The following is an 18,260-nucleotide window of genomic DNA, read 5'->3' as shown; positions in this document are numbered from 1 at the left end:
TGGAAGTCGTTGAAAGTTTCCTTGGTGTCGTCATCTTTATCTTTCATCGGGGTATGTGCACAAATTAGGTCGAAAAAGTTTTGCCTTAAAACGAATTTTGCCAAGTCTTTCTTTTATTGGTGTAAAATTCTTACAAGTCTTTATTGGTTTACCACAAATCCGACTTAAAATTCGTGCTTTTTTGCATGGTAGCTGTTCTCGTTCAAAACATCCTTGTCCCGCACATTGCATTTCCTGAAGGGCGGTAATGTGATTCTTTATTTCTTCTCTGTAAAGAATTTGGACATTTCAGGTGCATATTTTTATATCATGTTCCTTACAACGTTTGCGTTTGTCGTCAACAGTAGCTGGTTTCGTTTTTCAAGGCTGAATCTTCATTTTCCTTGGAATGGTGTTTTTTCCATGGTAGGTTTCAAGCTCGACGCATAATCTCATATTTCTATTAGGTGAATTTCGCTCACTATACACGGATAATTGTAGCTATCCAGAGTGGGCCACGTAGAGGCAGTGTGTCAACTTCGAGAGAACGGTGACAAGGATCACGCTGTAATTGCATTATTAAAAAGGTGCAAAGGTTGAAACACTGTAGAGGAAAACAACCATATCCGTAGTATTATTGTTAAATAATCGAGAAAATAAACACTCAGACACTTAAATAGTATAAAAATTTTAAAAATTATCGTGTGACATAGCTGGTTTGCAAATAAGAACAAGTATATAGAATTAATAAATTATATTAAGAAATTTGAAATATTTGTATTATTTGAAACTCTCTTAGTAAATAAGAAAGATAACATTGAATTTACATTTGGTGAATATAAGCTATACTGGAAACGTCCAACTAGAGCTATAATTAGATGTCGAGCCAGTGCAGGAAAACTGTATGGACTCAACAATAGTTGAGATAACCACCAGAAATCAAAACGAAAGTCATACGATTATTTTATTGAAATGGCAATGTCAATATCTTATGCGGAGGACAGCAACACGTTTCAAAGTAAAGTTAAAAAAATAAATTGAGCACACAATATGAAAGGAATTGAATTGAACGCCTAAGCTTTGGCTGCTCCTTATGAAAACTAATTCAATGGCGCTATAAATACCCATTCTTTCAGCTATACCTGGATGCTTCAATAAACATGTAGGAAGTCTATGCAGTACTCCTGAACTTAAAAAACAATAAGGCAGCAGGTGAAAATAGAATTCCTGCTGAATTTTTAAAATGTGTCACGCCTCAATTTATAGATTGATACTATACACCCAATAGTATCTCTATTTAAAAAAGGTGATCCAAATAATGTGACAAATTAAAGAGAAATAGCACTTCATAATACATCAGCAAAAGTATTTAAAACTCTTCCGTATAATAAAATTCAAAAATGGATTTAAATTAATAACATATAAAGCGAATTTCAATCACGATTTCCAAAACATTACTTCATGGACTTCATGGTGGATAAAATTTTTGACATCGTGTGCGAGTTTGATTAATTGATGGTAAATTAAGGGAAATAGTAAACTATGTCGGTATGGCAGCGAATGTTGGTATTTACCAGAATTTCTAGTAGGAAAAATTATTTAAAAATCAAGTAAATTAGATGTCACCATTATGAAAATTTTATAAGATGTTTAATAAATAAATAAATAAATTTGAAAAGTTTCAACCAAAAATAACAAATAAGTGCAATAAATAAATAAATAAATATTTACACAAGTGCAGTGCAAAAAATCCCTAAGAAATTTCAATTTACTTTACCTCAATTTACTCGAATTTACTTGAACACGACCTAAGTTATACGTTTTTTTATATAGATCTTAAAGCAGCTTTTGAGATAATGCATTATTTCACCAACGTAGTCAGCTGAGTCTTTGGAGAAAAACGATGAATTTACGGCAAAGACTACACTATAGCAATTAGTTAACTGTATAGGACGAAAGGTACACCTCGAGATGGTTCCAAATATGCACTGGGGTAAAATAAGGTTATGTCTCTAGCCATCTGTTATTTGCATTGTTCGTTGTTGACTTTAGTAAATTTGCTTTCTGGTGGAATCAAGATTGTTTTGGAGATATAAATTTCTTCGACATTTTGCGATGAGATATGCGATGAGATATGCGATGAGATGAGTATGTTTCAAAATTCTGAAAGTGTTTTGAATTGTTAAAAAATTTATACATTCTTTGTTACTTGTTAATAATTCAGCCCATGCCTTAGCAATAAATCGGAAGGATGTTGTTGCGCTTTTCAACAGCTAAATATTTTTCGGAAGCTGACTTCGCTCCATAAGCACATCATCACCTGGGCATCACATGTTAACGCGTTTTACGAAGTTCCAAAGTCAGAGCATTGCGTGTATGTGACCGTTTCGGTTGCATGCCACAGAGGATTAAATCCAAAATGAAATGTCCTGCACTATATACAAACAAACCGTAACAAAAGTAATGTTTTCTAAATAAAAACAGCTTTATTGTTCGATGTGCTTATTCTGTGCCGGAGGCGCATTTGATTTTAATTTTTAAAGGGCAGAAATGCAAACACACACCTGGCCTGCACGAATGTTGAACTTTGACTTTGCTTTCGACAAAACAGCATAATTCCTTCAAATATTTATAACAAAGCTTAACATCACTTGGCGGCTCTTCATGCCAGCTCACTTTCTTCTATATATCTCAATGCTAATTCGTTTTGTAACTCCTGCCTGAGTCCTCAGGTTGCCGGTGTATTCAAGACCCTTCAGTACCTATTTCAACTAACATCAGTTTATGTTTTGACTGTTTTCACTATTTTTGTATTCTCATTGCAATTTTTTTTCTTTAATTGTGATACCCTACATCACGGCAGCTAACTGCCAACATTACTTAGCACTCAAGAAAAAATCGAGAAAAGATTGGTTTTCATATAAAAAATTTTTTCCATTCTAATCGCAATAAAAGTGATTTAGAGAACCCAAGCAATAAATATGCAAGTAATGCGTAATGGACTTCGTAGACTTCTGTTACAAGGTAATGGTCCGTATCCGAGGCAATATGTAGAAAACAAATTATCATTGCTCGAAGCTTTTCTACGTGAAGGTTGAGTTATTATTTGTTCAAAAAAAATATTGTTTTGTTTAGAATTTTGATGTGTTGGGTTTAAGGATGATATATAAATTTTTTTGAGCAATTTGGCCACGAATGTAAAGGCCTTTCCTTCTTTTTTTGGCTTTTCAAAACAATTCTTATTGATACCCAAAATCAAAATTTGGCAAGCGCCACCTCTGATCTATGCAGATATAGTCGTTTACTGTCGAAAGTGATTTTCGTTGTGAAAGAAATTATTTTTTATATCAAAAAATAATTACCATTAAATTTGTATCTTATTCGGTACATATAATATGTAACCTTTTTGCGTAAGAAAATCTGATTTCGAAATAAATGCGGTTATAAAAGGAGTAACGTTTATACCATATAAAGGTAGCGTATATTAATATATATAATCCGTTTGTTATTGTACTCGAGCTAATCGAGAAAAGATTCTAGATTTCAATAACGATATTAAAAACATCTTTTTTCTTTGGTTGTCTTTGAGCAACTGTAAGTCTTAGCTTGTATTGTGACTATACTCTCCTTATTTTGAAACTGTAGCGCTTGCCTTAGTCATCTTCACCGATCGGTTGCTTTTCATTTAATTTTTTAAAAACGGTTCGCGCTCTGCTTCTGGAAGGTGTACCGCTTACCAAGTTTGGCGTGTTATAATCTTCTCGTGACATAAACTTTGTGCATACCAAAGCAGTATCTGCACAGAAAAATATGTGTGAGATAGACGGACGCATAATATAGAGCACACAATGTGCTCTATGATTGAAGAGCGCGCAACATGAAACGGTTGCTAAAGGCTACCGAATAGTCGTAGCGTATCCGTACTGAAGCTAGTCAAAGCGTTGCACTGTTGTTGTGCCTTTGTTTTTTATTGGAAGGATATGCGTACGAAAGGATATTGTTTTTGTTGAAACCTAAATTTTATTTTTTTCGTTTGAATTTGTTTTTATTTTTTTGAAAAATTTTAACTTAATTTTGTTGTTTATTCATGATGCTAGTTTTGTGTGGAATGCGAATTTCCTCCACCAAGGCGACTGTGAATGCAATAATTTTTTATTGCATGTAGTTTAAGATAAAAAACAGATATTGCCACAAATGTTGCCAGAATAAATGTGATTCCTGTTCTATGACTACTGTACATAAGTACACTCCCGGTACAATTGTGCTTCATGCTCGCATTTTATATCTTATTTCAATTGCGCGTGTACCTGAAACTAATTTTAAATTTATTTAAATATTTATAATGTAAATTATTTGTCCGACAACACTCTACCTAGTTTGTTTACATATAAATTCTATGTACAATAGCATTAATAGATGAGTTTCTGAAACTGCAACTTTATATTAAGCAACAATTCAAAAGCACTATTGTGAATGTATAGTGACGACTTTTCCAGTTTTAGTAAGAATTCATATTATTCTTTACATTTTAGACGGCATTTTTAGACAGACACTCAGCGAGAATACAAAATATTTTCTGTGCAAGCTATGGATATTGGCTGATCGTAATAACTGTGACGCAAATAATATTTTCTGAAATAACAGCTCAAATCCGGAATGGTCGAGAAATGAACGGTAGTTCATAGTTAACCTCTACTATACGAACTCAGGATACCTACGTACTCAATCTGATTCCCCCGTATAAATGGATCATGTCGTGTGTAACCTTCGATAACCTGATTTTATCAGATTTTTCAAATAAGCTTGATATCACTCTAACGGCATTATCTACTAACATAAGCTATTGAGAACGTTTCAGCTGTTGGATTTTGGCTCGATACTTATTGACATAGTGCAGCTAGATAGGCCACCCTTTATCAATCATTTCATCGAAATTAGAATTAAGGTAAGAAAAAATTATCAATATTCCCTCAAACCGCTTAACCACAGTGTGGTCTCACAATAGTTTGGGCATCATTAGCCAGTGTAGTCCCGCAGCAATCTGCAAATCATTACAATTGAAATTCATTCAGCAAAGTGGAAGAAGACGGTTCGAAAATACTCAGACATCAAATCATTGTAAAGCAGAGACCACCAAACTTATTACTCAGATTGTCGCAGGATTAGATGCTATACTTAGTATTTATTTTTAATGACGGATAAGAATTCTTCATATTATTATATAACTGTTACAAATATTATGCACGCTAGCTAAACTTGCATTTCAGAAATGTTAGAATTGTCAAGGAACTTATTTTAGCGAAAAGCGACAGAAATATCAGGTTTAATAAAAAAAGAAATAAAAAAATAAATGTAAAAAAAGCAAAGGAAAAATTGCAATCTAATCTCAACCATCGCCATTAATACGTCAATAAATATTTCGAAAATAGTATACGTTTTATATCCCACTCATAAAATAGGTGGCAAATAACTTCTTATCACTCACAGCGTATCAGAGAAAGAAAATTAAAGAATTATCCCAAAGGATATGAGGTAACGTGCAACCCAACCCTTTGCGAAAGCCACAAAAAAAAAAAAATAAAAAAATAAAAGGAAATAAGCAGAAGGAAAACTATCGACTGAAGTCGAAAAAATTATAAAGAAATGAAATAAGAAAAGTGGAAGTGAAAACAAAATTCCCACATCACACCACATATAGGAAACCCACCGGATAGCTGTGTTTATGAGCTAAGGACACACGTACATCGGCACACATGCAAACCATTACGATTTGTGCTTTGCTATTGTAACTGTGCGCGTTTGTGTGTGTGTGTATTGTCGCACATTTTCGTTACTTGCATTTGCTGTTCGATCAAAAGTTATGTGCTCATCTTAGATTGGACATTAAATGGACACTAAAACATTTTCCAACTGCACGCAATACACAGACCTCACATACCGGTACCCAGTACCCAGTACCGACACAGAGCCAAACATACACAACACATATACATACACATACACATACACATACACATACACATACACATACACATACACATACACATACACATACACATACACATACACATACACATACACATACACATGAACATGAGTGTATGACTGTATGACTGTATAAAAACAGAAGTCGTAATATAGAGTAAATGACGCTGCCACATAATCGAAATGTAATACAAGGTCCAGCAGAAAATTTACTAGAAACCAAAGCCAGAAAAAATTATAATAAAAAGGAGAAAAAAAGCTAAATGTCATGAAGCAACTCATTGACAGGCACATAAGCACACTGGTTTTATGGCCAACAGATATGACCAAAATATATGATTACCATGTGTCCACCATTACTGCTTGCGCTCGTAAATAGGCATTTTTGGTTAGTTATACTAAAAGTGATCCAGGTGGGACATGTTACAATGTGAGTTTCCTGAATTCGGTCATAAAAATCAAAATAAAATTTAACTTATGCATGCTGCTTTTGTAGCAGAATTTTATGTGCTTTGTTCCCTTCCTTGCTAACTTATTCATAGAAGCTTCTTTATCTTATATGCTCGTACAATATTTAGAAAATAATTTTTTCACTAATCCCAATCTCGAATAAACAAATGAAGGCAACACGGGTTAAGAACAGGAAGGGATAGATGACAAATTCGAGCCTTATACGTCTCTAAAAGGAGTATTAATTTCTCAATGCTAGTGAGAAAACGGTAATGATTTTTTGGGTGGATAAAATTGCTTTAGTGTTAGTTTAATTATAAGAAAATATCTTAAGTATTATCTTCGGGGGTTGTCATCCTAAAACAAGGTGATGGAGTTCTTATTTCAATTCACTAATTAGAAAATAATTTGTAAAATTACTACTAAGGATATATTTTTGAACAGTTTCGATAAAAACTATTTAGGTTTCACATAGTTTTCCTATATAGTTAAAACATTCATCAAAAACTTAACTGTATATCGGTCTATTTTAACCATTTTGCTAATACTCTCCTAATACAAACTCAAAAGATCGTAGAGGGAGAAGGAAGCGTTATATAGTTTGTAATGTGAGTGACACAACTTCAAAGTATTTTACAATATAACACTGTTATGGTTGTCTTATAATTCTAAATTAATGGCTGTCTGATAGACTACATTCGACTATATATCAACGATGAACTCAAGACTGCCGACGTGACATATGTTGTTGCGGTAAACTCCTTAGAGGTGTTGATTGTGGTGAACTGGTATCGTAGTTTGTTCTTTATCTGCTGGTGTGTTTACTGATTGTCACGCCTTTTTCTGAACTATTTACTGAATATGCCAATGATGCTTTTCTATATAAAGTACAACACTGACTAGGCAATGGCAAAGTTATGGTATTCATGAGGTTGGCGTTATGCTGACAGATCATTTATTTCATATGATTGCTGAGATATTTATTGAAAACATTATTATTTGTAAATTAATAAAGATAGAGACGTAAGAAGCCTAACACTAAGTTGAACTGCTTAGGTTAAAGATGAAGTGCATAAAAAACAAGTTGCACCAAGAAAAGATCTCGACCATTTAGTTATTCAATATTTGTGACTGGGATCATGCTGACTTCGGACATATGATTACATTTATTTGAAAGGCGGGTAGATAGCATGAATTTTCAAGATCTGTTAATTGCAGTTAAACACTGCAATAACACTACACTTATTTTAACATATTTTTATACCATATATTTATAAAAGGATCTCAATAAACACATGAGCTTATAATTTTTTTCGACCACAAGTCACCACTTTACGCAGTACATTTCGAAAAATTTGAAGTGCTATTCTTTCATTTCAGTGCTCAATGACGAAGTAAAAATTTTTCACAAAAACGTTTATGATTGGACATAGAATTTGTCTATAAATAGAGTAATTGAGTGTGCTTAAGCTTTTATAAATGGATTGTACTCTGTTTTGATGGTGCTAACCAGAAAACTAATTTGACAGCAATCGAATTGTAGATTTCATCCTTTTAACTTCTTCCTCCATTGCTTGATATTGTTTGTGCATGCACACACGCAAAAATAAGATGACAGCCTTTGAGGACAGTAAAATGAATGTTATGCTGATGAGTAATCAACATAATTTTTACGATTTTACCCATTCGATGAATAAACAAATGAATTTTAGCCAACGAACCATGTCATGGAACCATTTAACTTGCATTGACTTCTTATGGCATTAGTATAGGCACTTCCTATCGCCACAAACCACTTGCTCCTGGCTACCTTTCTAATACAAAACAAATAATGCGAACTCATTCCCAAAACAAAAAAAAACAAGAAGAACTGTGGCAAATAAAAACAAATAATACGAGGAGTTTTAGTGAAAAAAACGGAGCTTGACAAAGTGTGGCGCTAGAACTAAGTGGGAGAAGAAATATCCGCAAAGTCATAAAAATCCAAACAGTGAAATTCTCATCAAGTCACAAGGACACAAAGGACACTGAATGACCACAAAGTAAACTGTTCACACACTCCCGCCACCTCAGATATACACATTTAGATTCGAGGATGGAAAATTTCGGGTACATCACATATTTATAGACATCAGTGTTGCATTCGCGCGTGACTAAAGTAATCAGCTCACGTAACAGTATATTTAAGAGATGAAATCAGCATCCTGTGCATGCATAAATACTGAATTTATTTTAAAGGTTTCCAGTTACGGAACCCAAACATGAAGCATGAAACATGAAACATGAAACAATACACACAAACGCGCACTTAACTAAAATATATCAGTAACGTTTCGTAGTTTAGGTGTTATTTGGCAGAAAATGAAGCTCATATATTTGTGTTTATCAGACACGCAATCCACGCATTGTTTCAGTATCTTTCAAAGATTTTTATAGCGATAAGTGTAGTTAGTTTTAAATGAGTACTAAACGGTGATGAGTGTGTCTATCTACAACAAAAAGGAAAAATATAGAAACTATCGGAGTACGGATTATAGCCAATATAGTTAAAGAATAAAAAAAAACTGTCAACTTTATATACTCCTGAATGTATAGGTATTCTGATAGCTGAAAAGTTTTCATTTATGGTCTCGGTAATTTTTTTATTCATTACTTTTGTAATGCTAAAATATTGGCAATTATAGCAGGCTACCCGCATATCACACTATCATTCGTGTTACCACCACGCATCTATACAATATTTTATTTTCGAAATATTATATTAATAAATAAATAGTAAATAATATTTTTTGCGAAAATATCTTAAATACTTCTTCGATATGCAGTACACCTTGAGTTAATAAACACTGTCATAAGTAATTCTACTTACAAATTTTCAATACCTCGACCTTACCACGACCTGTAAAACTCATCATGTGCATAGAAGAATGTTCAAGTGAATTAATTTCTCTGTTTGTGAAGAATAAATCGTTATATATATATATATACTGTATGTTACTGTTACTATTATTGATAGTCGAAGATGAAAAAGGATATCGCTCGCGTAACAGCCACCTTCAAATAATGCTTAACGCCCCCTTAATTATATTTAAATTGGAAATAGCTCTAGAGTATTAATGCGAAGCAGTAAATTCTTTTGTGTATGACTAATGCAAATTAGAAGAGTTATGCTTCTTAGGTATGTGAACACCATTCATGTTTCAGTTTATTGTTATTATAATTATTAAAAGAAGGGACTGTGCACTGCGAACTAAAAGATCTATTGTGCCCCTTACTCGGGTTAGAGTGTTTCTCCAAGTTTGATTTCTTTAATGAAAGACAGTATAGAGCCTACCTTTCCTAGTCTTGAATGTTTATGATCCATGAAATACCCTCTTAGGTGTGCCGGCCACTCTCCAAGCACATGGTATGCAGTCTCTCTCTTTTCTACAGTATCTGCAGTCTGAGTTGGATTAAATTTCTAACTTCGAGAGGTGATTATTCAATCTTCAGTGACCAGTCAATAATCCCGTAATAATTCTCAGGTTGTTTTTTATTGTGCTATGCATTCCTTGAAGCTTTTTAGGTTATAAGTTCCTAACAGAATTTTTGATTGTGAGAGCCCTGGTATCCTTTCCCAATAGAGTTCTCTTTCTTTTTCCTCTGCATCATTCATAAGAAGAGATAAAGTTTCGTTGCCTAGATCACAGAATGGTTCTGGGCCAATCATACTTGAAACTGCGTCTCTTCTTGCAAGTTTGTCTGCCATTTCATTGCCTTGGATACCAGCATGTCCCGGAATCCATTTTAGGTGCACCTGCTTGTTCCAGCTAAGTATGTTCAGCTTGTTAATGCACTCTCATGCCAATTTATATGATAGCTGGCAGGATATAAGTGCCATTATAGCTTCCTGGCTGTCAGTCAGTATTGCGATTTTACGATTCTGATAGTTACGTTTAAGGTTGAAACCGGCGCATCTACCTATCGCGTATATTTCCGCTTGAAAGATAGTTGCATTATTTTCCAGTGCTTCATCACAAACAGGATGACTGGTCTTGAAACCGTCAGCAAAATATCCAATACTCTGGCTTATTGCATTGTATTGCATAATATAATGACGAAAGCGAACATTGAGGACGAGTGAATGAATTTGAGGACAATGTAGCAGAAGAGTCTGATTATACATTTCATACTATTGATCCTTCACAGTACACTCGCAAAGGTGAAACAGCCCTGTGGGGCTACATTTCTATTTCAACTCCCTAATTACTGAATTTACAATTATTTATTAAAGTATTGTTAAAATATAACAATAGTTATAAAATAAAATGTAATAAATTTTATTAAAATAGTTGTAATAAAATTCTAAATGGCACTTTTAGTGACTTTATAATTTTTTTTTAAAGTATAATAATAGTTTTGAGTTATTTATATACATAACTATGCATATAAATATCCTTTTCCTTGTGAAATATTGTGAAAATCAATGAAATCTCATGACCTATATTATTAACATTAAAAAAACAAAACTTAAATTAATATATTAAAAACAAAATTTAGATATTGCTTTCATCAGAATCACAGGAATCAACCTTCTTCACAGGAATCAATTACAATATATAATATATAATATCTGATATCATGATATTTTTTGTTCATTGTTTTCCCTTCTCCTTCTTGTGAAAAACTTAGCTCTGATTTAAGTAATAGATGGTGTGTTAGGTCCGTTTTTGTTGCAATCCTGGAATTCTTCCTACTGTGAAATAAGCGACTTTTATCTATTTGCTTATGATTGGATTCTAAAGCTTCTTCAGATAATACTCTAATAGTAAGATCATAGGAAGAAGATAGGAAGATTCTAATTATATCCATTCCATGAATAAATACTTTATGAGCAGTGGCAGCCATAAAAAGCCATTTGCAGTTTTTCCAGTAAATTGTTTTGATTGTTTTAAAAAGCTCTTCGAATTATATTGTATTTATGTGACATACATTGTGACCGAAAGGTTTTCGGAAGTTCTCATTTAAAATTCGCGCGCTGTATATTTTTCGATATTTTAAGTTTATGTAGTTTGGCAGCACTGTCCTTAATTACTATGCCAAAAATGAGCGCGATCTGTCAGACAGTTCGTTTACGGCAGCTGTTGAAACCAGTTCACCTCAGTAGTGCGTTGCGAAAAAAACAATGGAAAAAAATATTGAACAAAGAGTTTGCATCCAATTTTGTGTTTCGAACGAAATTTCGTGTGCAGAATCGTTGCGAATGCTACAAAAGGCTTATGGGGAATCAGTTTTATCGAAAACTCAAGTTTATGAGTTGTACAAAGCCTTTCAGGACGGTCGTACGACCGTCGAAGACATGCCGCGTTCTGGACGACCTTCGACCTCTACCACCGACGAAAACATTGAAAAGGCAAAGGAAATCGTGTTCCAAAATCCTCATGTGAGTGTTAGAGAGATAGCACGAGAGCTAGGCATCGGTCGTGAGACCACGGCCTCAATTGTGGAAGGATAATTCATGGATTTTTCATGACGATAATGCTCCCTCGCACCGAGCCAACATTATCAACGATTTTAAGGCCCAACATTCAATAAATACCATCGAACAGCCACCGTATTCACCTGATCTTGCACCGTGTGACTTTTTCCTGTTTCCCAAACTCAAATTACCCCTCAGAGGAACGCGTTTTGAATCCATAGAAGACGTAAAACAGAATTCGCAGAGGGAACTCAAAGCCATACCGGAAAGCGCCTATAAAAATGTTTTGATGATTGGAAGAAACGTTGGCATTTGTGTATCGCTTCTAATGGAGCATATTTTGAAGGAGATAAAATAAATATTGATGAAGATTAAGAATTTTGCGTTTGTACATTGTGACCGGAAACTTTTCGGTCACAATGTACACAAAGTTACTAAGTTTAAAATTCAAAATTAGACTAATGAAATAACCTACTTCTAATTCTTAATCCTCTTTAACGCTAAAAAATGACTTTAGCCATTAGATATTGTTTGCTTCAAACCTTTTCTTATGGTGATGGCAATTTGTCCAGTGTGTTTTCAAATCCTTTATAAGAAATCTTAATTTCTCTATTGCATTATACGGGTTAGTTAGAACTGATACCTTTGTTTTAATAAACTATGAAAGCTTTGTTAATATCTCTTCTTCGTTTCTGTTGTTTACACCTAGCCAAACTGGTTAAATATCGACTACTTTCACAGTATTTTACACTATAAAACAATTTTTTTAAAGCTAATAGTACGAGTATATACTTATATTAGTTTGTTTACAAAAATCTGGAGACGCTTTTCACTGCTTTTTTCTTCATTTATGTTTAAAGTTCTGTATAAAAGTTTGAAAAATAAAAGATTAAAAAACAACCTTTTCTATAGAGCATATAGCAAGTGGAGACTAAGCAATAGAGTCCTTACAGTCATATCAGGAAACTAAGCATAAAAAATAGTGGCACGCATGTTCTAACTTTGATGTCGTCCAGTTGCCAAATATATATACATTTTTAAAACCTTTTTTTGATTTTTCTTAGTTGAACAATTGTTTATGAAACTGCATTTAAGGATGATTCAATATTCGACTCTGATTTTTTTGAATTTTGACCGCACTTGTAACACTGTACAGCGTTGGCTATATGATGTCTTGAAATAGTACATTTTGAGAAAATAAAAAAAATTATGGATTAAAATAATCAGCCAAACTAAATAATCAACGAGGCTCATGTGAATAGAGAGCCCTAATTAGAAAGGTTAGAACCCCATAAATGCTTCTCGAAAACAAACGGGAACATTTATCTATTTGGAGTTTTGGTTTTTAGTCTAGGCATTAAAAAACAAATGAAAACCTCTTTGGCTAATTAAGTAGAAAAAACTAGATCTCATTGGCTGTATAAATAAAAGATGCGACCTATATTTTACAAGAGAAAAAGAACATACAATTCAAATGGGATTCGTGTGCAATTGTCGCTTGAGTACGAAAAATGCAGTTATTGACCTATGTTGTAGCAAATTGTAGAGATATATGAAGTAAACACTTTTCTGAGTTTTTCAGAGTTTTGGTTTAAAAGAAGTTTTAAGCAATTTAAAAGAAATGCGATTCATATTCCGAAATACCAAACCGAACACTTCTGCAGATAAAGTTTTATTTTTTGTATTTTATATAACTAGAGTACAATAAGCGCTCAGTATTTAGTAAAAGCAATAAAATAGATTTCCTAATAGAAATACTTTAATATTATTATATATGATACAATAATTAAAAATTACTATATTAGATCGGGTTTGGTGAACTATTTTTTAAATAGCTCTATAACATGAAAAGTTTGTATGTATCCAATGTTCTCGCTTAAAGATTTCCATTTCGGGTTTTCCCATTATTAGTAACTCCTTTATTGCAGTTCTTTCTCTATTACAAGAAGCATGTCTTTGATACTCGAAACGAAATTTTTACTTTTGTGGAGTAAGATCAGACTGTTTTAAATCTAGCTCTTTTTGTATTAAATCTGTTTTTAGAAATTATTTCCTTGTGACCTTGTAAAATATCAGAAACCCAATCGGGAAACTATTTAATAAATTAATTTAGTATTAATATAAATGAAATATAAAAATATTAATTTATGAACAAACTTCTTCAACCATTTGCATTTCTATCACTTTAGTTTTAACAAAACAGCTGCTTTGAAGTCCTTATTTCTTGAGCTAATTCCATCTTGAGCCATTAAAGAAAAATACTAACTTTAGCTGAAACTATTTTTAGCAACGATTTTATCAGGGATTTCAGCAGGCCTTACAAAGATCCTCACAATGTGTGCATTGGGAAAAATTATTTAGGCTTGAAGTGTGATGGCTCTTGTTCCTCTTCAAGACACAAATAGTTTTCCCATAAATAAATTTGCATTACAAAGTGTCATTATCAAGAATAACTTATAAATTTGTAAATTAAAAATATGTACGCATTTTTTGCAGATTTTTGCAATTTAGTATATGTGTCCAAAGACCACTTCTATGTTTTATAACGTCCCTTACAGCTATATATTAGCTGCAGCTTACAATTCTTAAAGTCCCAACACCGGTTATTGTGTTTTTAAATCCTATTATTTTATAGGAGCAGGATCATCGCACAGTTCAGACCAATGAAAACTAAGTGATTAAAATTCTATATTTTTTGATCTAGAACAGATATTAAAGTTTTAATGAACTTTCGTTTGCATGGGTTTTAAATAGCGTTTTAATCATCTACTTATGACTTCACTTACTTTTGTAACACCGAAAATGTCCAAGGCAATTTCTTAAAGCTCAATACATTGCTTCAGTTGAGTGAAAACACACTTTATTCTAATTGCCTATAACGCCTTTCTGGGCACAGTTATATCAACATTTACACATTTTAAAGTCACGCCATTCATCTTATTTGCTACTTATAAATCATCTCAAGATCTAAAAAATTTTCTGGTTTTGTGATATTAGTGGTCTTAGGCATACTGCAGGGCTAACATCTGAACTTGTTTTGTGATAACTTCGTTATTTTTTAACTGATTTTCTTAAATTTTAAGATATAAATATAAGCAAATAAAATATTTATAAAGAGGTGTTTTCGAATAGTACTGAACTACAACAACAAAAATTTTTATTTTTTATTTTATTTTTAATTAATTGAATTTCTGGCTGACCATACAGCTGTTCCGAGTATTGCCAAATACCCATCATCAGTGGTCTTGGAAATAATTCATGTATTTAAATATTCGAAAATAATTATTTTTGAGACTGCAAGTACCAGGATTCGAACTCGAGTCCTACCAAATGTGAAGCTCATAAATAAATAAATAAAATATTTCTAAAATTGAAAATATTTTTATTTCGTTTACTATTCGTTTTGTGGATCTGAGGTCTGAAACATGTAAAAAAATAAAGTGCGGAAGACTAAACATTTGGGTATTGGTAAAAAAATATGGAAAACTTAAAATATTTTTCTAATTATTGCAATGTGAGTTATGTTTACATGTGATTAATGAATAGATTGGATTGGAATTTTTGGCATTAATTATGCACTTTTTTTCGGTAGTTGGTGTTTAGTTGCTAGTTAAAAAATACGAATAATTAGAATAAAACTCTGAGCGAGGACAATGGTGAAGGAAGTTGTTAGGTGTAGATCTTTTAAAAAAAGCCTCGGCTGCAAAACGGTATAATGAAGGAACCGACTACACACATCGAAGTAGAGTGAGAGCTTTTGGAACATAAACTACTTTTCTTGTAATTTTATTCCACTATTTCAGATAACACCTATTCTAACACGAAAAAACACTACAACATGTTTTTTTTGTTAATGTTTCTTTTTTCTGCTCAAAAAGTACTCGGATTTTGTAAATAAAACACACAAATTTAAATTTTATTCCAAATTTATTTTATCTCCTTCAAGATATGCTCCTTCTGAAGCGATACACATATGACAACGCTTAACCTAATCTTCCATACAGTTTTCGTAGACCCGTGAAGGTATGGCTTTTAGTTTCTTCTGCGAATTCACTTTTACCGATTCAATCAACTCAAAACGCTTACCACGAAGGGGTGATTTGAGTTTCGGTAATAGAAAAAAGTCGCACAGATCCAGATCTGGCGAATATGGTGCCAGAGCGATGACAGTGGTGACGTGTTTGGTCAAAAAATCGCATACAACAAGAATTTTCCATAGTAAAAATCGTTAAATGCACTTGAGGTAGTCTCACATTAACAGCTGTTGTAAACAAACTAATTGACAGATGGCGCTCAAATTTGTACCATATGTCAAGAAAGGGTGTACCAACATAACAACAACAAAAAAGATCTGTTTTGAAAAAGGTCTATTACTTAAGGAGTAGTTAACAAACAACAAAATCCGGATACTTTTTGAGTCCAATGAGAGAGTTTCATAGCCAATCAAACGTATTTATTTGTTTAAGTCAGAAAATAAGGACTTAGGTCAAGTTCAGTTTTAATACTGACTTAAGTCATGTTTAAATCTTTAACTTAATTCATACTTAAGCCTTTCTAAGACTTAAGTTACGACTATGAATTCGGTAGTCATGTTTGGAGTCACTTGTTTTATAATATCTTTTACTTAAAAACTTTGCTCATCTGTTTAATATGAACATAATTTTTAGAATGGCAATATATCCAATGTAGTGTTAAAGCATAGCTCTTCGAGCTCTACTAGACGTTTTAGTGAAATACTGCAACTTTTCGATTTGCTCAGTTTTGATATATGCAAAATATTGTTTCTTATTTTATCAGTTATTGATATTGCGAATAGAGCAAAGTAATAAATTTAATTGTTATTTCATTTTATTGACAAAAATGAAATAAAGAAATGCTTGGATTATAGAAATATTCGCATAAAATTAGCCAAAATTTTTGATTTTCCACTGGAGTATTACTTGTGCTCTCTTGTTAATTGTGTCTGTTTTGCTAGTTTAATTTTGAATATGGCATTTTCAGGTTTAAAAATGAAAAAATAATCATTTCATACCTAAACCAATGGAACAATTCGCATTTGAAAAGCTGAGTTCGTATTAACATGAAATGCAGACGAAATCACTAAAATTGTACTTCAGTGAACGCAACGGGGCACAGTTGCTCATAAACCGAAATGATAATGTCAACAAAAAACTGCAAGCTAATCAAACATAACACATACTGGCAACCATCAATACTACGGCTAACGCCAAGTACAACAATTGCGCCCCATTGCAGTACACACAACTCAAATGGAAGATCTAATCAAGTGGTGGCATAATCACTTTTCCAAAATCTCCGTCACCAAACTCGTTGATGAAGCAACTGCTGCGAGCGAGGCATAATAATTGCTGAGTCCAATGCACATACGGCATGAGTGCTGGCTGCTATGATTTGAAAAATAGTGGGGCTTGTTCCAAAATGAAACCAAGTCACCGAACAATCATAACAATTAGAATTGATATTGAGTAGTGGGATTTCAATTGCCTAACGGTATGCAATGTAGCGGCTTGCTTCATATACTCGTATCAATAAACACCCCAGAACAATTCAACGCAATGCAATGGAGCACACAAGCCAATACTGCGACAATAATAGTCCTAACAATCCTTCCACTCCGCGACAAATAAATTCAAATCGTATTTTGCGTTTAAATGTGGCCACTAACCACGACTTGTCAACACGATTTCGTTGTCGAGCTGGACTGAGTCTGACCACGCTATTGTCATGTGAGCTGGTAGTGTACTGGCTAACTTATGTTCTACGTTCAGTGCTGTATACGTCACTGTGCGAGTCGCTGGTTGCTAGTCGCTGCTGTGTATGACCGTTGTTACCGAAATTTAGAGTTGGCTCATCAACAACTTTAGCGACATTAAATGCTTGTTTTAATCCAATCAAAGCTCGAATTGTGGTTGTTTTGCGTATGGTAAGCCAAATTTGGACTTTGAAATTTGAAACTCGAATATAAGTGGATACCTCCCAGAAGTATCAGCAACACAGACAATGCTAACGACAAACAACTCACAACAACTTAATCAGTGCCGTAATAAATAGCTATATGTATTAACGGATTGAAGCCAATTCAACTCCATCCAACTTAGCGCTGCTCCATTTGCATGATGGCCATCTCAGCCTAGTACCACAGTACCACTGTTGTGTGATATGTGCTTTCGATTGTTTGACAATTAGTGTGAAGTTGACTGCACTTTGAATTTACACTAAAATGGCGGCATGGTAACTAAGCCAAATCCACTCTTTACACATTGTGTAAATTGTGTGCTGCTGTGCTGTTCCATAATCTATTGTGTGTGACTGTGTATCAATTGTTGATTTCCATACTCCGTCATATTGCACGTGCTTGGCTGAAACA

Source organism: Teleopsis dalmanni, chromosome X (assembly GCF_002237135.1).
Source record: "Teleopsis dalmanni isolate 2A chromosome X, ASM223713v2, whole genome shotgun sequence".
NCBI lineage: Eukaryota > Metazoa > Arthropoda > Insecta > Diptera > Diopsidae > Teleopsis > Teleopsis dalmanni.
The sequence above is the reverse complement of the archived record's forward strand: the minus strand, read 5'-3'. Positions refer to the sequence as shown.